Source organism: Acinonyx jubatus, chromosome B4 (assembly GCF_027475565.1).
Source record: "Acinonyx jubatus isolate Ajub_Pintada_27869175 chromosome B4, VMU_Ajub_asm_v1.0, whole genome shotgun sequence".
Taxonomy (NCBI): Eukaryota; Metazoa; Chordata; class Mammalia; order Carnivora; family Felidae; genus Acinonyx; species Acinonyx jubatus.
In genome coordinates this window covers 10,263,228-10,286,660 of record NC_069387.1, presented here as the reverse complement: position 1 = coordinate 10,286,660, position 23,433 = coordinate 10,263,228, and the positions used below count along the sequence as shown (strand labels likewise).

Here is a 23,433-nt window from a genome sequence, read left to right as displayed (position 1 = left end):
GTGACAGCTAGTCAGAAGCAGGTCCTTTTAGGGCAGCACTAGATTTCCTGACGGACGGCCTGCAGAGATGAGGGGAAGAGGGAGTGGCAGTGGATTTAGGGTCTGGGCCGTCAGGAGATGCAGGGTGAGGGGGTCACAGGCTGTGATGGGGGGTGAAGTCGCCTGCCGTCTGGCCCTCTCTTGCCCATTCTCATTGTGGCCACTGAGCTCTGGACTGGCCCTAAGCCGGGGTTCGTGAGACGGAACCCGATTATGGGCTCAGCCAAGCGCCTGGTCTACTTGGATAGGTGGGCACATCTCAGCTCCCACCAGGCAAGACAAGGAAGCCCCACCCCTCCTAGTCTGGGTGCCACAAGGGCATCCAGACCTTGGTGGGAGCGGGGGGCACGCCAGGGCCCTGCATTTTCTCCCGAAGCCAGTGCTAAGCCAGTGAATGCCAGGCAGGAAGTAATGGCACCAATGGCCTTAAAAAAAATTTTTTTAAGGGGCTCCTGGGTGGCTCAGTTGGTTAAGTGTCTGACTTCGGTTTAGGTCATGATCTCCCAGTTCGTGAGTTCGAGGCCTGCGTCAGGCTCTGTGCTGACAGCTCGGAGCCTGGAGCCTACTTCGGATTCTGTGTCTCCCTCTCTCTCTCTCTCTCTCTCTGCCCCTCCCCTGCTCACACTCTGTCTCTCTCTCAGAAGTAAATAAACATTAAAAATAATTTAATTAAAAACCTTTTTAAATTAAAAAAACATTTTATGTAAGTTTATTTTGAGAGGGAGAGAGCACAAGTCGGGGAGGAGCAGAGAGAGAGGGAGAGCGAGAATCCCAGGCAGGCGCTGTGTGTCAGTGCAAAGCCCGACGCGGGGCTCCACGGTAGGATCATGACCCGAGCAGACATCGAGAGTGAGGCACCTAACCGACTGAGCCAGCCAGGCGCCCCTGCCTTTTTAGAAGGCGGTCTAAAGGTTGTGTGGAGAATGGACGGGTGGAGGGCAGAGGTAGGAGGCTGGTGAGGACGGAGTGGGAAGTCCCCTCCCTGGAGGTGCAGAGAGGTGGGGGGCAGGTGAGAGCTGTCCTCAGAGGTGAATGGGGACCAGAGCCTGTGGGCACTAGGAGCTGCCAGGCACGAGGGTCACACACAGGCCTTGTTCGCTTCTAGATATCGGGGCCGCGTGCCCCCACGCCGTGGGCGCCCAGTAAATGCTCGCCCCAGTCCCTCCTGGCTCCCCCCAGCCTCACCTGTGCTCTGGCACTTCCTGCCTTCCCCCTCCCTCCCCCCAGCCTGGGTCTGGGGCCCTCCAGCCACCAGGCTCCCTGTCAGACTTTCTCTCCATCTGAAAACAGATGCCACGGACAGGCCACACAAGTGCCACGACTGTCTAACTCCACCGAATGTGTAATTATAGCAACACAAGCATCAAATTACCAGGGACAAGTAGCTGCAAAGTAATTATATGATTCTTTGTTACTTGGAGGGTTGGGGTTTCCCCCACATTTAAAGCTGATTCCTTTAAAAGCTCTGGTTCAGTGGGCGGGTGGGGAAAGCAGGTGGCAGATGGGCGGGACCAGAGACCGCTAGGGGGTTCCGCATCCTCGGGGGTGCAGGTTGTGGCGGAGTGGCTGGGGTTGAGGTGAGGGAGAGCGGTGCCCTCTCTTTCTCCTCCAGGGCCCTGCTAAGTGGTATCCTTCCACCGTTCTGGAGAAGAAGAGAGCAGGGTGGGGGACGGCGCCTGGGGCGCAGAAGGGTCAGAGAGATGGAGGGGGAGTTGTGGGGGAGGAGGCAATGGTGAGGTTGTTCCTGGGGTCTGTGGAACCACCATGAAGTGGGGTGCAGTGCTATGGCACCCACGGTATCCTCAAGGCGAACCCCGGCCCCTCAGTCTCCCCCTACCACATGCTTCCCACTGACCCTTCAGCCTCTGCAAAAGCCCCAGAGAAGGGGCTTCTTGGGCATGAGAAGGGGACCTTCCTTGGTCACCGAGCCCGGGGAACAGACAGAAGGATGCCCAGTCCGGGCTCTGACCGCCTCCCCCAGCAGACCCGAAGGTGGAGAGGCACGATTCCGCTGCAGCCTTCTGCACGGCCTTCGCGGCCCAGCTCTCCCCATCCGCAGGTGCCTGGCGCTGTTTGTGGCACTGTTGTCCCTGCCTAGCTCCCCGGCCGGCCGGGTGATAGCCCCGCTGTGGCCCCTGCTGGGCTCAGAGCCGCCCCTGCCCATACATGCACAGGCGCCAAGCTGCCCCCCTGTGTCTGCCAAGCTTTGAGTGGTGCATTCAGTAGGAGGCCCGTTAGTGTGCAGCGGCTGGAGTGTCGGACCGAAGGGTGACTTGGCCCTCAGCAGCAGGAAATCCAGTGCGAGAGGACCGCAGGGACCATGGCGGGAGATCTGGGTCTCTCCCATGGACTCTCATGCCACCCTTGACGTGAAGATGTCTCCCACACACCTCTCATCCACTCATCTGCGCTGTTACTCATTTGCACTCACTTGACATAATGCCTCTGAAGGGTTCGGTCTGCTCCCTGCACCAGTGTGCATGTGGAGCCTTCCTCCTGGACCCTTCTCCCTGCGGTGCCCTCCCCTGGAACCACCCCCCACCCCCACCCCCTGTGCCCAGCCGGGGACCCGTTCACAGGGAACCGTGCCTGTGGACACCCTCAGGCATGCAGGGCAGCCACTGTCGAAGACTCTCCCACGCTCACACCCATTATGGTTTAGATTACAGAGCAATTATCCTTCTGAGCGGCTGCGTAATTCACAGGTCACATCCATTCAGCTTGCTAAATGGTGTTCAGCAGACCCGCACTTGGGAGAGCCCAGGACATCGGAAACTGGCGGATGCCTTAGCAGCAGGACGCTCCTTGGTGCTGTAGAGGAGTGGTGGGGATCCCTCCATCCAGATTCCTAGACCCGTGGGGAGGAGGTAGGGCTGGGGTCCAAGGGGGGTTTCCCCCCAACCTCATGGGTAGCACCCTGCCTCAGCCAGACGTGCTGGGGCAAGGGCATTTTGGCTGGATTCAGGTGTTAGAAGCCCAGCTCTTTGACCCAATAGCTTCTTTGATTGGCTGTGCTAGAACTCCATGTCTGGGTCTCTAGGAGGCAGAAGCACAGAGGTCATGCCATCAACGTGGCAGTCCCAGTGGGCTCCCTGACCATAAAGCCGGCTGTCTCTCTCCCTCTCTCTCTCTCTCTCTCTCTCTCTGTCTGATAGGGGGGTTGACTGGGGTATTTGGAATTCTAGTCATAGGTATGTAGAGGATGGTCTCCCAAGGCATTTAACTCTGTTCAATTCAACAAGACTGGAACTTAATTACCCAAAGCGAAGGAAGCAAACTAACACCGTAGTTTTCAACTACTTTTCCCCAGAAGCATGGAGGGAAGAGCGAAAGCCCCTTTTCACCCACAACCCAACCCTACTCTCCCACAGCCTCAGGAACAAGCATCGTTAACAGTCATTGTATATACTTCTTTTATCTATACACTCATAGGTAGGTAAGTAAATAGATATAAAAATCTATGCGCACATAAAATTTTAAAAATCACATAAACGGATCAATAGTCCATATTGTTCTGTCGATTTGTTTTACCTCACAATATACTGTAAGATCTCTCCCTGTCTGTATGTACATGTGTGTTTACACAATTTTGTTAACCACGACATAATGTTCCATAGAGTGGATGGCTCACAATTTATGTCACCACTTCCAGGTCAACTGTTCCCATTTTGTGATACTGCAAGTGACCCTTCGGTGTCTGGGAATGCATTTTTCTGTAAGTAATAGATTATAAATATCAATATAAATGTAAATATGTTTCTAATGGTTTAAATAAGAGGGGCACCTGGGTGGCTCAGTCAGTTGAGCGTCTGACTCTTGATTTGGGCTCTAGTCATGATCCCGGAGTCGTGGGACTGAGCCCCACATTGGGCTCTATGCTGAGTGTGGAGCCTGCTTGGGATTCTCTTTCTCTCTCTCTCTCTCCTTGCCCCTCTTCCCGGCTCACACACTCTCTCTCTCTCAAAAGAAAATCAATCTTAAAAAAACAACAACATGGGATTCTTGCCTCCATCCTTGTGTCTTCCTTCCCTCCTTCCCCCCTTTCTTCCTTCCTTTTCTTAAATGTAAGGAGAAGCCTGGAGGCAGGCAGTCCAGGACTGTCTTCCCGTGTGGCTTTGGTCCTCCTGGTGGAAAGAAGGCTGCAGCGCCCGGGTACGCGCCTGTGATTCAGCCAGGAAGGAAGAAAGTGAAGGTGATACCCGAAGCGTTTCTGCTTTTGAGAAGTTGCCTTTCAGCGTGTCTGTGCTGGGGTGCCACAGGGTCACACGTCCGTGTAAATGGCCAGACACTGTCCCATGGCCTCTTAACATTAAGAGGCTGGAAATGGATGTGTTTTATCAGCTTGCTTGTAAAGGCAGGCAGGAGGGAGAAGGTGGTTGGGATGGTGTGTTAAGCCATCCTCACACTCACCTGCCGCAGGATATGTGAGTAGAGCTGTTGGAGAGACTCCCAGAACTGGATTCTTGTACAAGCTGTTTGTCGCCTTTTCTCCTACGTGTCCCCTCTGGCTGAGCACAACCAGTTTCCCAGCTTCTCAGCACCAGGCCACCATGTGCTCTATTACACCCCTGTCTTGGACCCCGCTCTCCTGGAAAGCCCGTGCCACTTCTACCTGGACCCTGTCCTTCTCCGTGACTCAGTTACAGCTTACCTGTTCCCCAAAGTGGCCGTTGGCCAACTCAGCTGGCAAAAGTCTTCTCTTTCCCAAAAGGACAGTCTGTGTGTTTTTGCTGTCAAATCCCTTTCCTAGGATTATTCCCAAGGGTCTGCTGGCCGAGGAAATAAGGAGGAAAAAAGAATCATTGGGGAAGAGAAGGTCATGCCCCCAGGCTCAATGCTGAGTCAGGACCTGCCATTTGGAGATGGGTAGGAAGTATTTTCTTTCTTTCTTTTAAAAAAAAAAATTTTTTTTTAATGTTTATTTATTTTTGAGACAGAGAGAGACAGAGCATGAACAGGGGAGGGTCAGAGAGAGAGGGAGACACAGAATCTGAAACAGGCTCCAGGCTCTGAGCTGTCAGCACAGAGCCCGATGCGGGGCTCGAACCCACGGACCGCGAGATCATGACCTGGGCCGTAGTCGGACGCTCAACCGACTGAGCCACCCAGGCGCCCCAGTATTTTCAAATAAGGATTTTCAAACTTGCACAGGTATTTATTGAGCACATAGTCATTGAGAGGGAAGGTGTCAGACTGGAATCAGATCCTGGCGTCCCCACTTACTAGGTGGCAATTTTGCATGAACAACTCGCTCTCTGTGTCCCTTGGTTGTCTCATGAAATGGGGGATAACGGTGGGATGTTGGCAGGATTAAATGGCTTACTATATACAAAATGCTTGCGTTAGTGACTGGCACATAGCAAGTGGTAAATAACAACATTAGCTATTATTATTTAGTGTGGCAGGTGTGGCCGTCGTGCTAAGCGGACATAATTGGCATGATCCCCACCATCACGGGGTCTATAGTTAGTGCTACGAGGTATTCCCTCCATTCATTAGCTCAGTGGATTGTGATGACAAAATATCCCTGCTGTAGTGGTGTGCCAAATGGCTGAATCCTAGGAAATGCAATTGTAAGTTGACCATCACTTAACACATTTCATGTGTGGCTGACAGACACATTACATTAAAAAATTTTTTTTAATGTTTATTACTTTTCGAGAGACAAAGAGCTCAAGTGGGGGTGGGGCAGAGACAGAGGGAGACACAGAATCCAAAGCAGGCTCCAGGCTCTGAGCTTTCAGCACAGAGCCTGATGTGGGGCTCGAACCCATGAACTGTGAGATCACGACCTGAGCCAAAGTCGGACGCTATATGACTGAGCCACCCAGGTGCCCAACACGTTACAGTTCTAAATTTATTTTTAAATTTTATTTGAGAGAGAAAGAAAGAGTGTGAGCAGGGGAGAGGGGGAGAGAGAGAGAGAGAGAGAGAGAGAGAGAGAGAGAGAGAGAGAGAGAATCTTAAGCAGGCTCCATGCCCAGTGTAGAGTTTGATGATGTGGGGCTTGATCCCATGACCCTTGGGATCATGATCTGAGTTGAAACCAAGAGTCTGACACTCAACTAACTGAGCCACCCAGCCACCCCGAGATACATTACATTTTTAAAATTTTTATTTTTGTGAGAGACAGATAGACAGATTTCAAGCGGTGGAGGAACAGAGAGAGAGAGGGGGAGACAGACAGACAGATAGAATCCAAAGCAGGCTCCAGGCTCGGAGCTGTTAGCACAGAGCCTGATGAGCATGAACCATGAGATCATAACCTGAGCCGAAGTTGGACACCTAACCTACTGAGTCACCTAGGTGCCCCAGCACATTACATGTTTTAGTCAATTTTTTATTTTATCAGAGTAAAGCATGCACATTATCAAACAAGTTAGATGATAACTAAAAATTTTAATCAGACAAAAGAGTCTTCTGGCTCCTATTTCCATCCTATTTTCTTCCTTAAAGAAAACTTTTATTTTTTATTTTTTTATGACTTATTTATTTTGAGAGACAGAGCACGAGTGGGGGAGGGGTGGCGAGAGAGAGGGGGAGAGAGAGAGAGAGAGAGAGAGAGAGAGAGAGAGAGAATCCCAAGCAGGCTTTACATTGCCAGTGCGCAGAGCCCGATGTGGGGCTTGAACTCAAGAAGCCTTGAGATAGATCATGACCCGAGTTGAAGTTGGACGTTTAACCAACTGAGCCACCCAGGCTCTCCTAAATCACATCTTGTATTAGCTCTTTCTTCCATGTTTTCTTTTGTGACTCTGTGAATATTGTTCATTGCTGAGTCAAATGATGTTCCATGACAGTATTTTATTTCTTGTTCAACTTTTGTTTTTCTTGGAGTTAGTAACTGCATTAGTCTATTGTCTGTTAGGTTTTTCCTTATCCAGCTGCAGATTTTATTTATAGGTAGGCTTTTTCCCCCAAGTTTTATTCTATTGCTTGAAATTTGTATTTTCCCCCAAGTTCTGTCGCTCTGTTTGTTTTGGTATCTCTCTTTCACGATGAAGACATTCCTCCTATGCCTTGTGACCCTTTGCAGTCCATTCACGTTTAAGAGGGATGTAGAAGCAATTGATCGGAGCCCTGTGCACACTTATGGGGATGCCTACCTTGGGAGCTGTACTGGGGGTGGAATGGGTAGCCAGAAGGCTTTCTCCTTGGAGCCCCCCATGTGTTATTACCTGTGGGTCTGTCTTTTCTCAAGGGTGTATCAGTTCCTCTAGAGAAGGATCGTCTATCCATTGGCTTGGGATTTCCCCATTTGTGGGCGTTCTGGAGCCAGGAAGGAGCAGAGGGCGAGCTGTCTCACCTGTCAGTGTGCAAGCCTTCCTTCAATTCCCTTACATCCAGTCCTGGACCCTCCACCACCACCTCCTCAATACCTGCCAACTGTGAGTCCCCCTCTCTGGTTCAAGATCCTGGCATTCCTGGGGGGGCAGTGGGACACATCGCTTGCCAGAACGGGTGGACTTTGGGCCTGCGAGTTTAAGTTCTCCTCCTACAGACTTTCGAACACACTTTCCGCTTTCATTTCCTCACATTTCCCTGCCTTTCACTGTGCCTGTGCCTCGGGTCCTGGGGGCTTTCTGAGCTTCACTGTAAATCTGCTTTCTTCTAAATCCGACACTTTACTATAGGCCCTTTAGGTATGACCTTCCTGCTCCCAGCTTGGTCATTTCCATCTGCTTTTTTTTTTTTTTTTTTTTCCCTTTACTTTGTGTCATTCTGGTTACAAAAATCCTTTCATCTCACTGAAGATGAAGTCCATATTTCTGGGTTTTTTTTCTTTACTGTTTGGGATGAACGTGAGAAGAAAAGTTAACAGAAATGTCTTTATGTGATATCTGGAAGCTAGTTGGAAACAATTTGAATAAAGATCACTGAAAGATATGTGGTCCTTCCATACATCTCAATGATCTAAAAGAATTCTTTGAATTTAGCCAGAGCCTTTGAAAGCTACATACCTGAAGCCTAGCATGTTGTGTTCCCAAGTTGCCGAGTTTCATATTGGTATGAAGCCACAGCCTATAATAAGTCCCAAGGAACTCGTTATTGTGTGTCCCAGAAGGAAGCTTTTGAGGACATTGATCAGTACATTAAATGTTCTTCTCTTGCAAGGATCCTCAAGAGAATTTCTTTGTCTTATCCTTGAGTGGTATCTAATTCTTTTTTACTGAAAGGCTGGTTTGCTTTTATTTTTTGGTTCGGGTAAGCTTCTCTTTTCCCATTGGCTTCTCTATAGCTTAGAGCATGTAGAACTGAATTTTGTGTTCTCGTCTCATTTTTCTTGACATTTTATCTCTACTTGTTCGTCTTTGCCTTTGTTTCTTCTTTCTCATCCACTCTTGGTTCTTGTTCTCTTACCCTATCGTTTTAAATGTTTTCTTTGATCAAAGAGTTATTGAAATGAATAAGTCAAATGTTGGCAATAAGAATTGATAACTGCATACATATTCACAATTTATATTTTTGGTGTATGCCCACTTGACTCACCAGATTTGGTCATTTGTTACGATAGGTCTAATTTAGTCTTTGCCTTTTACAGGTGAGGAAAGTGAGGTCTGGATAAAGTAAGTGATTTATTCAACAGCTCTCCTGAGAAAATTAGTGGCAGAGCAAGGTCATGTGCCCACAACCGCTTTTATGATTCTACTTTACCACTTGGATGTTTTGAGGAACAAAAAATCACCTTGGACCCACGCCTGGAACCCTGATCTCTGATCTCCTACTTTTGGAATCAACCCACTTTGAGATGCAGGGCCCAGACTTTTTAAAGCTCTGTGGTCTATGGATTCACCATACTCTAAGTGTTGGTTGCCCACTTCCGTCCCTCCTCCCTGGATACTGACTGCCTCTAGATCCAACCTGGGTGTGTATATGGGAGATATTCCATGATGGATCCTGAAGAGATGTGAAGACATGGGAAGTTGGGATTGTCTCCCTATAAGACAAATGCTCTTGGATCGATCCAACCAGCAGGCATTCGCTGAAGGCTACCTGCGCACACAAAGCTAAAATAAAATACATGGTGATACCAAATGCTATTTTTGTTGTGAAAGAAATACCTTGGAATTCCATTTTCAGAGAATTCTTGGGGCGGTCAGGTCTCTTTTTCTCAAAGCGAGGCCCTTCTTAGGCAGCCCACAAAGAGGAAGGGCCTCAGGCCTCTCTGTCATGGGCCAAGGGTAACAGTTCATTCTATGAGGCCAGAGAAGACAGTACTTTGCCTGAGATTCCTTGTGTCGAGTTGCTGTCTTTCCCTCTAAGGTATGCTTCTACTGTGTCCTGTCATCTGATGTTGATGGCCCGGTGGGGCATGGGCTTAGTCACCAGTTTGTCATTCCATTATCATTTTGAATTATATTTAATGTTTATCTCATCCATCTGACCTTCCCTTCCTCACTGAAGGATTTGGGACTTGACAGGAATTTCACCCAGCAAATTCCCAAGCCAGGTGGTCCTATTACCCATTAAGGATTATATTAGTTTCCTTTTGCTGAGGTAATAAATTAACACACATTTAATGGCTTAAACAACACAAATTTATTATCATTAAGTTCTGAGGTAAAAAGCCCAAAATAGGGCTCACTGGGCTAAAATCAAGGTGTTGGCAGAGTTGTATTCCTTTGTGAAGGCTCTAGGGGAGAATCTTTCTCTTCCCTTTTCTAATTTCTAGAATCAGTGCATTCCCTGGCTTATGGCCTCCTTCTGTCCTCAGAACCAGCAATGACCGGCGAGTATTTCTCGCAATGTACTACTCTGAACACTGAGTGTTCTGCCTTCCACTTCCACATTTAAGGACCTTTGTAATTACATTGGGCCCACCCAGATGATCCAACGTAATCTCCCTACTTAAGATCAGTTGATAATCAACCTTAATTCCATCTGCAACTTTAATTCCCCTTTGCCGTGTGTAATGTAACATATTTGCAGGTTCCAGGAATTGGGACACCGACATCTTTAGGGAGCTATCACCACAAGGATCAAGTATTCAGTTAACACTAAGTGCCAGGCATTCAGCTGACAATGTATGACCTGGGAGACAGCTCAAAGTTCATTTGTCCCAACTGATCTACTCACCCCCACTCACTCCTATTCCCAAATTTATTCCTCTTCTTGGATGATTTTTCTATGTTGTTGACATGACAATCTGCCCAGTTACCTAGGGAAGAAAATTTGGCATTATCTTTACCACCCCTCGCTTTCCCTCATTATCTCACCCCGTCCAGCCTGTCTGCCCATTTCCCTAAGTGTATTTGTGCCCACCCTCTCCTCTGCCCCTCTCCTGCCTCAGTTCAGGTTCAAAGGGCTCAGCTGGGCAACTACAACAGCTTCCCAGCTGGATTTCCTGTCCACATACTGCTTCTTCCAAACTGTACCCCACACAACATCTAGAGTTATCTTTTTTAAAAATAGAGTTTATATTATATTATATTATATTATATTATATTATATTATATTTATTTTTAAAGTTTATTTATTTATTTTGAGAACGTGAGAGAGGGAGAGGGACAGAGGGAGAGAGAGAATCCCAAGTGTGTTCCATGCTCAGTGTGGAACCCAGTGTAGGGCTCGATCCCATGATCTTGGGACCACGACCTGAACAGAAATCAAGAGTTGGTTGTTCAACTGACTGAGCCATCCAGGTGCCCCTAGAGTTGTCTTTTTTTTTTTTTTTAAATTATACTTTTCTTTGTTTTGAGATAATTACAGATTCATCTGCAGTTGTAAGTAATAATATAGAAAGATCTGTATCCCCTTTACCCAGTTCCCCCATTGATAATTTCTTTTTTTTTTAATGTTTATTTATTTTTGAGACTGAGAGAGACAGAGCATGAATGGGGGAGGGTCAGAGAGAGGGAGACACAGAATCCGAAGCAGGCTCCAGGCTCTGAGCCGTCAGCGCAGAGCCCGATGTGGGGCTCGAACTCACGGACTGTGAGACCATGACCTGAGCCGAAGTCAGATGTTTACCCGACTGAGCCACCCAGGCGCCCAGATAATTTCTTACAAAATAATAATACAAGGTCACACCCAGAATACTGACACTGATAAAGTCCAAGATGTGGAACAACTCCAATATCACAAGGATCCCTGTGTTGCCTATTTAATTTATTTACTTTAAACAATGGAGCCTGTATGACTCAGTCGGTTAAGCATCCAACTTTGGCTCATGTCATGATCTCACAATTGGTGAGTTTGAGCCCCACACCAGGCTCTGTGCTGACAGCTCACAGCCTGGAGCCTGCCTCGGATTCTGTGTCTCCCTCTCTCTCTGCCCCTCCTCTGCTCATGCTCTCTCTCCCAATCTCTCTCTCAATCTCTCTCAAAAATAAAATATGACATTAAAAAATTGTGGTAAAATGCACACATCATAACATCTATACACTCATAACCCATCTTTTCTCTTGTTGATGGAAAATTAGATTGTTTCTAATTTTTTTCTGCTTTTAACAACATTGGAACAAATAGTCTCAGACGCGTTTCCTTGGAGACATGAGCAAAAGTTCTCTACTCAAGAAGGGAATGCCTGGGCCGCAGATCAGGAGAATATTCAACCTTGCTGGATCTTGTCAAGTTTTTATCCAAGGAAGATTCTACTACTTTATTCTCCCCAGCAATTTGAAAGTTCCCTTTTCTCCACACAGAAGAATCAGTTTTTTGTCCTGCAAAGGCTATTCTGTAAAGAGTGAGTTGGGTGGGGGCGCAACAGGGGTCCAGGCACATGGGAGTTAAGAGCCAGGTCAGCCGAGTTTCCTCAGGTCAAAACTTGCGGTCAAGAACTTTCTGCAAAGGGAGGCCATATTGTCTGTTCACATTCTCCCTGGTATCATGGGGCTAGCAGGAACGGAATGATGTGCTTCTCAAGTGTTATCCATCAGATGGAGAATTGTGTGGGCAACCAAACTTCTCTTCGTTATAGAAAATTATTATTTATTTTTTTATTTAACAAAACTCAAGGCTGAGAGCGTGCTCCATTGTGCCCTTCTGTGTTTTACGTGTTTTCTCTGCTTTGGCTCAGCCCCGGCTGTTTGTTAATGCATGTGTTGTATTGCAAATGTGGAACAAATGAAGCTGAGATATCAAATTAATACTGTGATCTGTTTTTCTGTTTTGTTGCCATAACAATCTGTGGCTCTTGAAGCAAAGAGAAAATTAGAATTGTATTAAAGGTGTTTACACCATGTACACTCCATCCTGCATTATTGTTTATTGCTATAATAAGTGTATTTAACATTTGCTTAAGGAGGGTTAACTGCTATTGGTTTTTGCTAATGGTTTTTCTGCTCACCTTTCCAACCTGGTTTTGCTTTTGACCTTGACTTGTCCTATAGTTCACAGCAGGAAGGAATAGGGAGTTTTGGTCAGATGCCTAATGACATCATGACTCCCTTATGCTTATTCCTCCCCTCTGCTCCCCAATCTTTTTTTTTTTTTTAACTTTTTAAAAATGTTTTTATTTATTTTTGAGACAGAGAGAGACAGGGCATGAGCAGGGGAGGGGCAGAGAGAGGGGGAGACACAGAATCCAAAGTAGGCTCCAGGCTCTGAGCTGTCAGCACAGAGCCCGACGCGAGGCTCGAACTCACGGACTGTGAGATCATGACCTGAGCTGAAGTCGGACGCTCAACCGACTGAGCCACCTGGGCGCCCTCCCCACCCCTAATCTTTAGAGCAATTTGAAGTCAGGAGTCTTGGTTAGAAACAAAGCAGGACCTGGAATAAATTTTCCTTCTTTTCTTTGCCCCAGTCCTGTCTTTTAAACCTGAATAAGAGGCCCAACATCCTTTGGGAGAGATGAAGAGAAACTGAGAAATTGGGGAAAAGAGAGGTGGAAGAATTTATGCCTTAGAAGCAGTTGTGTGGAAATCGATACGAATGGAGAATTGGGGTGATGGTCCCCCGAGGTAGTCTTCCATATTACCCTATTCCCAAGGTTAGATACTCAGAGCCTTCTTTGACTGAAGTCCTTACTGCCCCAGCCATCACAGGCCACAATCTGCTGAGTCACAAGGTGACTGAAATGGTGAGGCTGGTGTGGGGGAAACGCCTCTCTCCCACTAACTAAATAAACTTACCCACTTGGCTGCCCGTTGGGGCTGTCTGGTTTTGTAAGCTCTTTGAAGGCAGCTGCTGTTCCCGCTCCTTTTCTCAGCCCACCATCCCTAGAAAAATGTAGGGCAAACATGAGAAACTCCAGAACTTCAGTCGTTCATTGTCTGGGTCATTGTAACATATCTAAAGAACATCCTAGTACTGCGGGAAGATTGTTTAAAAATGTACAACTCTTGGTGGATTGCGCCCATGTTAGAGTGTCTGTGGTTCCAGAGATGATAGAAGGAAAAGAGATATTTCTGACGCTTCTCACAAGAGTCAGCGCTGCAGATGGTCTTTGTCTATTTTCTTCTAGGTTGGGGTAGAACGTGTAGGGAACCTCCACCTAGTGACTGTGTAAGAAGATCAGTGCCGTAGAGGCCCTGGTTCGTGACAGATTTAAAACCTGTCCTGTGGGCACCTGGGTGGCTCAGTCAGTTAAGCATCTGACCCCGGCTCAGGTCATCTCACCGTTTGTGAGTTCAGGCCCTGCATTGGGCTCACTGCTGTCAGTACAGAGCCCACTTTAGATCCCCTGTCCCCTCCCTCTCCGCCCCTCCCTCACTCTCTCTCTTTCTCTCTCTCAAAAATAAATAAACATTACAAAAGATGTCCTTCTGTTGTCCTTTACTGCCCAGGGGGTCTGGAGTCAAGCCTAAAGGTCAGGGCAGAATGAAGGCCCTTTCTTGGGCGAATCTCTTTTTGGGCACAATAGACACAGACCTAGAGTGAGCCTTGGTTATGTCAGCAATACAGGCCAAAAAAAGCCCATTAGTTCTAAGAAAACCAACCTCTCTCTCAAGGCTAAAGTTATCTTCTTTCTCAGATTCTTGTCCTTGGATGTGCACATGTGTGTGCCCACGCGCACGCACACACACACACACACACACACACACACTTAAAAAGAAAGGATAAAGAAAGAAAATGGGTTTGGAGGTCCAGGTTAGCGCGTGAGCGGTCACAGTATTATCACGCAGGAGGCAGCTGCTTGTGACTATGGCAACTTCAATCCCGAGGGAGAAGTGTGAAATGGAAGGAATATTAATCAGGTCGGGGGAAGGAAGATGCATTCGGAAGGGATGGGAGTGGCAGAGGGGCCCAAGAGGGCTGGGTAGGGCCGGCTCTGGTGCATTTTCGGGAAAAGCCATCATGCACTGTTGGTCTCCCTTGTCTTGCCTCGGGCCCCACCTTTCCGCCTGGACGCCCCCATCCCGAGTCTAGGGCAGAGGCCGCCTCTGGAACTAGGTACTAAGAAGCATGAGGCAAGGTGCGGACATCCCCAAACACGGCCTTTTTACTTTTAGGAATAACTGGTTTGAAATGTTCCGTCTAGTCTCAATGTCGCTCACTCAGGCATCTCTGACAAGGGTGAGGGACCACAGTTAATTCCTTTGTCCTGGTGGCTCTACTGTCTGTGCCGCCGGAGCGAGCACTGTCTCCATGGATCTCAGTTGCTTGGAAAGTGTCACATCCACTACTTGAATTCAGTCACCGATTCTGACTATCAGAGTTCATATCATGGTGTGTTTATTCTCGTGCTGGATCCTTCACCGAGGTGCAGACTTGTGAAGTAACTTGTCCAGGCTCACACAAAGAGTGAACACCGCACTTTAGAGCACTTTGCCATTCTGCTCGCTTAAACAAGCGCCAGCGTGTATGTGTGTGACGAAGGGCCACCGGAGCTCTGCTGAATGTTCTTTGGTTGAATTCCCGGGTGACTACATGGTCTGAATGTCAGCGACTAAAACACAGTTACAAGAGAGCAGCTCTCGGTAACTATGCTTACGGAAACGTGTGCTTCCTACCTTGCATGATACATGACAGTTTCATTTGTTCCAAATAAATTCCTAACACTATCCATCACCATGGATTCTGCTGATAAAATGCCCCTATTATGGTTCCTTTAAAAACATTTAGGAAACGTGTGCATTTTTATTTGTGAGGGTGGGTAATATTGTGAAATATTAACATAATCTCGCACCTCTCAAGGACACACACATTTTGCTCCTCAGCGCTACCCTTGATGGAGGGCGTCAGCAAACAGGCCTCCGTTTTCCCAGAGTAGGTTTGGCAGACTTAGCAAATACATATCTAGGATGCTCAGTTCACTCCGAATCAGAAAAATGACAAATAATTTTTAGCATAATTATATCCTATGCAATATTTGGGACGTATACTAACAATTTTTTGTCATTTACCTGAAATTCAAACGTCACTGGGTGACTCGTATTTGCTCTGACAACCCAACCCCAAAGGAGGGTGAAATCAAAGAAGAAAAGTAACAAATGCTTGGCTTTTTTTTTTAAATTTTTTTTTTTACGTTTACTTATTTTTGAGACAGAAACACAGACCGAGGGGCGGGGTGGGCAGAGAGACAGGGAGACACAGAATCTGAAGCAGGCTCCAGGCTCTCAGCTGTCAACACAGAGCCTGACGCAGGGCTCGAACTGAAGGCGCGAGAGATCATGACCTGAGCGGAAGTTCGACGCTCAACTGAGCCACCCAGGCACCCCACAAACGCTTGGCTTTTAAGTTTAAAAACTGTGATTTAGTGTAAAATAAAAACACTGGGAAGACTGCTTGCCGAGTGTTTTTATTTATCTGCATGGGAGAAAAGAACCGTGGCCTGGGTAAGGGGCAGGGGCTGGAGCCAGAAAAGGAAGAGACGGTGCTGACTGTAACGGTTCCTTGCTCCGCAAAGAACAATACTTTCCCCAACTACCCTGGAGGATCCTAGAGCAGCCGGGCTTGGGAACCGGGACGGAGGCGTGGCTCGCGGTAGCACCACCCACTCCCGCCCCCCAGTCCCAGAGTGCAGTGCGCAAGGAACTTCCCAGCGTTCCTCGCGGCGCCGCAGATCAGCCCCGCCTTTGGGAGGTCACCCCAGGGCGGGGGACCCACAGGGCTTCAGCCAAGGTCAAGAGCTGGGTCAGGGGCTGACTGCTGGGAAAGCCACCACAGGACCCGAGGACGCAGGAAGCGCCTGCCGCGTGGAGCCTCACTACTGGCCTGCCAGCAGGTAAGCCGACCCCCGACGTGTAGAGCGCGACCTAGAAAACCTGAAACTGGGTTCCAGGTGAAAACCTGAGGCCGAGTGAGTTTGTGAGCAGCGGATAAACACTTAGGGTCCTTGCGCGCCTGAATTGTGGTGGGAGACGTTGGGGCCCGCCTCGTGGAGAGCTGCGGGAGCCCCGTTAGTGGCAGGAGGCCACAAGGACGTGGTCATACATGCCGCGAAGGGTTTCAGCCTCACAGGCGTGTTGAGGCTGGGGTCGGTGACCCTTAGCGCAGGGGTAGCAGGTGCGGGGCGCCGGCCAGCCCTTCCCCTGCGCCCGTGCGGGAGCTGCGGGAGCGTGCACTGTCGCTTTGCATTTGACAGCCGACCGCACAACCGGGGGGTGGTGGGAATGAACCACACTTGCTCTCCGGATCTAGGCTTTTTAGCACCCGTGCGCCCTGATGGTTACAGGGAAACCACGTAAGGAAACTTGCGGGGCCGTGTGGGCTCAGACTAACACCTGAAACTCAGCTTGCTTGCCTGTAATGTGCTAGGAGAACGTAGGAGTTCGGCAAAGAGGGAAGGATTAGGGCCTGAGGTTCCTGGGTGGGGGAAAAAACACCTATTTTGGAACGATGCTGGGAATGTCCGCAGCAAACCCCGCAGGCATAAGGTGCCTCTCAAGAATGTAACAGACCCCACCTACTCCCTCTCAGGTTTCCCCTCAGGAATTTGGCCCAAGACCTAAGTATGGCCATAGACCACCCCTTGTACAATGGACAGGAGCCAATCAGGAATGGACAACCCAGCACTTAGAGCTATCAAGCCAATAAGGGTAGAACCTGAGAAGGAACCAGGGGGAAGGGGATGAGGAGGGCCGAGCAGAACCTTATCAAACAAGAACCCCTGTCCTCAGGCAGTTCACTTTCCGATGTCCCCTCTCTGTAAAGGGAGGTTCCCCACTGTTCTTCCTTTCTGGTCTTCGCCTGCTGCTCATTTTGTGTCCCCCTCTTCATCCTTCCAAGTGGTGAGGCAACGAACCCCGGGTATTGCATTAAAAAACCCTGCAACAGTAATACGGAAACGGTGATGCCCCTTCGTTGGGTCACTCTGAGGACGCATTGAGACCATGGATATAGAGCCAGTCCATAGTGCAATGGCTGGTACATAGCCAAGGTGCCGAAGGTCCCTTGTCTTGGGTGGAAGCAGCTCCCTGACCACATCCTCTCTCCTTTCAGGCTTCTGGGAGAAACCGTTGTTTGACTTCTTCAGGAGCATGGCCTTTTATCTCGTTGTGGGGTGCGAGGCTTCGGTTTCTAAGTGGAGCTTGTCAGGAAGGAAGTTTTTAATTAAGAGCAGGGAGCCCTTCCCTGCTGCGGAAATCCTTGTAGATGGCAGGTGCAGCCTGCGAGGCGCCGGGTCGCACAGGGCTGGGCCCTGCCGCTGGCAGGTGGTGACGCTCCGGTGTGTCCAGCAGTGGGCCGGGAGATGCCTGGGTGCTAGGAGCTGGCGGGCAAAACTGCACCCCGTGACCCTGAAAGTCCACAGGGACTTTACGTTCAGGGTCACCCTGCAGCAGCTGTCTGTTCTTGGCTGGGGCGGTTAGCCTGACAGTGGAAAGTCAGCAGGAGGAGAACGGGGGGACTTCACGGAGGGAGGGACATGACCGACGTACATTCGGTTCAGTTTGGGCTGCAGGAGAGGAAGGCGGCTAATTAAGACGAGGTGGTACCACCTGGGGATTTCAGCCGATCCAGGTGGGGGTAGAAAGAGTCAGAGCTCCACGTAGGAAATTTTGTTGTGGTGGTTTTGAGACAGTCACTTTGACACAGGCATGGCAACAGGGAAAAAAAGAAAGTGTTTTTTGTTACCGAGGAGAGTGCGTACTCAGACGCTGCTGACCCTTAACGCATCCTGAACCTCGTTCTTACTCCTGAGTGAAGTTCAGGGGTGCACGTAAGCCAAGAGAGGGATGAGGATGTGAAGGGCGTCAGGGACAGGGTGCGGGTTTTTGAGCATAATAAAATAAATATTGAAAATGAAGGGGCGTCTGGGTGGCTCTGTTGGTTAAGCGTCCGACTTCTGCTCGGGTCACGATCTCGAGGTTCGTGAGTTCGAGCCCCACGTCAGGCTCTGTGCTGACAGAGCCTGGAGCCTGCTTCGGATTCTGTGTCTCCTCCTTTCTCTGACCCTCTCCCGCTCACGCTCTGTCTCTCTGTCAAAAATAAACATAATAAAAATTTCAGAAAATGAAAATGTATAGGCTTATAAATTTCGCTATGAAAGATTCCTGTGTCAAGTAACCATTTCAGACATAGTTTCACGGATGGTGAGTGTGCCGAGGGAGAAGGGACTAAAACGTTACCCACCTGATAGAAATTCCAGGCTTTTGCCATCAAGTGGGGAGGGGAGGAAGGCCCAGGGAGCAGAATGGGAGTTTGAATGGAATGTAGCTTGGAGATGTTACATCCCAGCTTTCCCAGAGTATCCACACTGATCTCTTTTGGGGAAGGGGAGAGAGAAAGCCCCATCCTGCATCTTACTCAGTACAGGCCCTTTTCCCTCCTGTTGACACTCTTGAAGGGTGAGCCCGACCATTCCTGTAACTCTAATGGCCACCCATTACTCCTGTCTCTCAGCGCTGTTCTGTGCCCCCTCCCCCTGAGATCAAGACCGGTAGACATTTGGCCCTGACGTGAACCCATTTAATTGCCCATCCCCCCTCTCAGAACATGCATCTGCTCTTCTTGCATCCATCTCCAGGACATTTGCTACCACCTTGGACCTTCTCATCCCCCACACCTAGTGTCCTTTTTTGTCTTTTTGCCGTGTCTAAACTTTCTCTAAACGCCATACCTGATATTTTGCTACATTTGAAGTGCCTTTAAACCTGTTTTCCGTGGGGCGCCTGGATGGCTCAGTCGGTTGGGCATCCGACTTCGGCTCAGGTCATGATCTCGCGGTCTGAGAGTTCGAGCCCTGCGTCAGGCTCTGTGCTGACAGCTCGGAGCCTGGAGCCTGTTTCAGATTCTGTGTCTCCCTCTCTCTGTGACCCTCCCCCGTTCATGCTCTGTCTCTCTCTGTCTCAAAAATAAATAAACGTTAAACAAAAAAATTAAAAAAAAAATAAACGTTAAAAAAAAATTAAACCTGTTTTCCTTTTCTCTAGTGTGACTGCTCCTTCCTTCTCTGTTTCCCTGAAGTTTTATAATATCCTTGAGCCTCATCTTGTCTTCTCACTTCCCACATTGATTCTCTGATCCTTCCCTGGTTGACTGGCTGTCTTTAACGTGTGTGCTCCTTCATGCTTGTAGAAGAAATTCCAAGGTCCCCAGTATGGAATACAGGACCTTTAGCAATCTAACATCAACCTCATTTTCAGGACATCCCCCATTTTGTAACTTCTGCACTCTAATCAAATCAGGCTCCTCACTGTTTTTCATCCAGACCAACTCTGGGCTCCTGTCGTTGTCTCCTTTTTTGCTTGGTGAAATCCTACCTCTCAGTTGGCTTCTTTCCTGAAACCTCCCTCACTCTTAGAAATATTCCTTCCCTTCTGTGGGCTCCAAAAGTCCTCACCCGCTCCTTGTTCAGGACTTACCATATTGTGTCATGATTACATACCCTCTCTGCAACTAGTCTGTAATCTTCTCTTAGACAGGAGCCCCAGAACACTAAAGGGTTAGTTTCTCTACCAGTGTTTGCCAAAGTGTCTTACAACAGTGGTTCTGCTGGATGTTCACATTTATAAAGTGCTCATGGTGTTATAAAAATACTGCTATGAATACTTTGCATGAAGGAGGGTATTGTTACCCTATCCATTTTCTAGATGAAGAAAATAATAGCTACTGAAGGGCAGAGCCATGCAGGGTTGAATAGAGGCAGTATTGTCTTCACCATCACACTACAGGTCTATTGCCCCTTGAGTTGATAGGAATTACGTGATACGAAGTTTGAAGTACAAGTGCCCAATTTAATAAACACTGGATTAAGCCAAGTTACATGGGTGGATCTTTGCTGCAGGGTACAGAGAGAGGGTACGTTAAAAATTTTTTTTTTTAATGTTTATTTATTTTTGGGACAGAGACAGAGCGTGAACAGGGGAGGGACAGAGAGAGAGGGAGACACACAATCTGAAACAGGCTCCAGGCTCTGAGCTGTCAGCACAGAGCCCGACGCGAGGCTCGAACCCAGGTACTGTGAGATCATGACCTGAGCTGAAGTGGGATGCTTAACTGACTGAGCCACCCAGGCGCCCCTTGACTTCTCAGACCTTTTTATGTGTTAATGCACATTGTGAATTTCCAAAGGGAGACTATAGTTAACAGCATTCCTTGTACTTTCTTGGCTACCAAACCTTATTTTTTCCCCATAGATTATCTTGCAGGTTAATGTTTGTGAAATATAATTTGGAAAACAGTGCTTTAGATCACTGTTTCCAAATTCATACCACACTGTATTTAATAAATTATGCAAATTTTAAACTGGACAGTCGTGTGTGTATATTATATATTTATCACATTCAGTTTTATTGAGATATAATTGACATGTCACTTAAAAGTGTAAGGTGTACAGCTTAATGGTTTGACTTAAATCTATTGTGAAATGATGATACAGTAAGTTTAGTTAGCATCCATCATCTCATTTAGATATAATAAAAAGAAAAATCTAAGAAAAAAAAAAAAGAAAAAGCTGAAAAAAAAGATCTTTGTGAGGAGAATTCAGGATTTACTCTTTTAATAACTTCCTGTATATTATACAGCAGTGTTAGTTATGCTCAACACCTTACATCCTTAGTACTTATTTATCTTATAAATGGAAGTTTGTGACCACTTTCCTCCAATTACCCTAGTCCCCACCTCCAATCCTCCCGCCTCTGGTAACCACAAATCTAGTCTCTTTTCCATCACTTTGGTTTGTTTTGATTCTACATGTAAGCGAGATCATACAGTGTTTGTCTGATTTACTTGACTTAGCATAATGCCCTCAAGGTCCATCTGCGCTGTCACAAAAGGCAGGATTTCCTGTGTGGTTTTTTTTTTTTTTTTTTTTAATGGCTGAGTAATATTCTGTATATATACACTACAACTTCATTTATCCATTGTTGGATGCTTAGGTTATTTCTGTGTCTTGCCTCTTGTAAATAATGGTGCAGTGAACATAAGGATGCAGCTATCTTTTTGAGTCCGTGTTTTCCTTCCTTTGGATAGACACTTGACCCTTGGACAATGTAGGGGTTATGGACGCCGACTCCCTGCAGAGTAAAAAATCTGTGTAAGTTTTGATTCCCCCGGAATTTAATTGCAGATTGTCTATTGCTGACCAGAAGCCTGACTAATAACATAAACAGTTGATTAACATATATTTTGCACGTTATGTGTATCATATACTGTATTTTTACAATAAAGTAAGCTAGAGAAAAGAAATGTTAAGAGTTACAAGGAAGAGTAAATCCATTTACAGTACTGTACACATATTTATTGAAACAAATCCACACATACGGGGACTCACACAGTTCACATCCATGTTGTTCAGGAGGCAGCTGTCTTCCTAGAGGTAGAGCTGCTGGACCAAGAGTAGTCCAGTTTTTAAGTTTTGGAGGATTCTCCACACTGTTTTCCATAGTGACTGTACTAGTTTTCAGTCCCAGTGCAGCACACTGGGCTTCCCTTTTCTCCACATCCTCATTATCTATTGTCTTTTTGATGATGGACATCACACAGCTGTGAGGTGATATCTCATCATGGCCTGTTGGCCATTTATATCGACTTTGGAAAAATGTCTGTTCTTCTGCCCACTTTTTTTTTTTAAATAAATGAAATATAGTTGACCTATAATACTAGTTTCAGGTGTACAACATAATGATTCAACAATTATAAACATTATGAAATGCTCATCACATTAAGTGTAGTTACCACCTGTCACCATACAGAGTTATTTCAGTATTATTGACTATATACCTTATGCTGTACTTTTAATCCTCATGATGTATTTATTTTATAACTGGAAGTTTGCACTTCTTAGTCCCTTTTACCTATCTCTGGCAACCACCAATTTATTCTCTATATTTTTGGCTCTGTTTCTGTATTTTTGTGGTTGGTTATTTGTTTTGTTTTTTAGATTCCACATAGAAGTGAACTCATATGGTGCTTGTTTCTGACTTATTTCACTTAGCCTGATACCCTCTAGGTTCATCTATATTGTCATAAATGGCAAGATTTTGTTCTTTTTTTATGGCTGGGTAATATTCCATCATATATGTATATAGCACACCTTCTTTATCCATTCGTCTATTCTTGGACACTTGGGTTGCTTCCATATCTTGGCTATTGTAGGTAATGCTGCAATAAACATAGGAGTGCGTAGATCTTTTTGAATTAGTATTTACATTTTATTTGGGTAAATATGCAGAAGTGGAATTACTGGATCCTGTGATATTTCTATTTTTAATTTTTTGAGGAACTTCTGTTTTCCACAGTGGTCTCACCAGTTTGCATTCCCACCAACAGTGCGCAAGGTTTCCCTTTGCTCCACTTCCTCATCAACACTTCATTTTTTGTTGTTTTGGTACTACTTCTCGTTAAGTGGTATGAGGTGATATCTCATTGTGGTTTTAATTTTATTTCTTTGATGATTAGTGATGTTGAGCATCTTTTTATGTGTTTGCTGGCCATCTGAATGTCTTCTTTGGAAAAATGTCTATTTGGGTCTTCTGCCCATTTTTCAGATTTTTTTCCTTTTGTGTTGGCATTAAGTTATATAAGGTCTTTGTATATTTTAGATTTTAATCCCTTACTGGATATTTCATTCACAAATACTTTTTCCCATTCAGTAGGTTACCTTTCCATTTTGTTTATGGTTTCCTACACTGTGCAAAAGCTTTTTATTTTAGCATAGTCCCATTAGTTTATTTTTGCTTTTGTTTACCTTTTCCTCAGGAGACCTATCCATAAATATGTTGCTAAGGCTGCTGTCCAAGCAATTACTGTTGATGTCGTCTTTTAGAAGTTTTATGGTTTGAGGTCTCACATTTAGGTCTTTATTTAATTAATTTGAGTTTATTTTCCAAGAGATTACTGCCTGTGTTTTCTTTTAGAAGTTTTATGGTTTGAGGTGTCACATCTATGTATTTATTTAATCCGTTTTGAGTTTATTTTTCTGTATGGTATAAGAAAGTGGTCTAGTTTCATTCTTTTATATGTAGTTATCCCATTTTCCTAACACTATTTATTACAAAGACTGTCTTTTTCCCATTGTGTATTCTTGCCTTTGTTGTAGATAAATTGACCATATAAGTGTGGGCT

General features: G+C 46.7%; 1 long non-coding RNA gene across 1 annotated transcript in view; it reads left to right on the top strand.

Moving 5' to 3' along the window:
- Positions 1–23,433, top strand: part of LOC113603586 (uncharacterized) — a 94,926-nt gene that overhangs the window by 31,797 nt on the left and 39,696 nt on the right. The window contains exons 10-13 of the long non-coding RNA XR_008299902.1: positions 3,692–3,754; positions 7,241–7,427; positions 8,582–9,303; positions 9,713–16,150. This is a non-coding gene — a long non-coding RNA (uncharacterized LOC113603586). The remainder of the gene's footprint in view (positions 1–3,691; positions 3,755–7,240; positions 7,428–8,581; positions 9,304–9,712; positions 16,151–23,433) is intronic.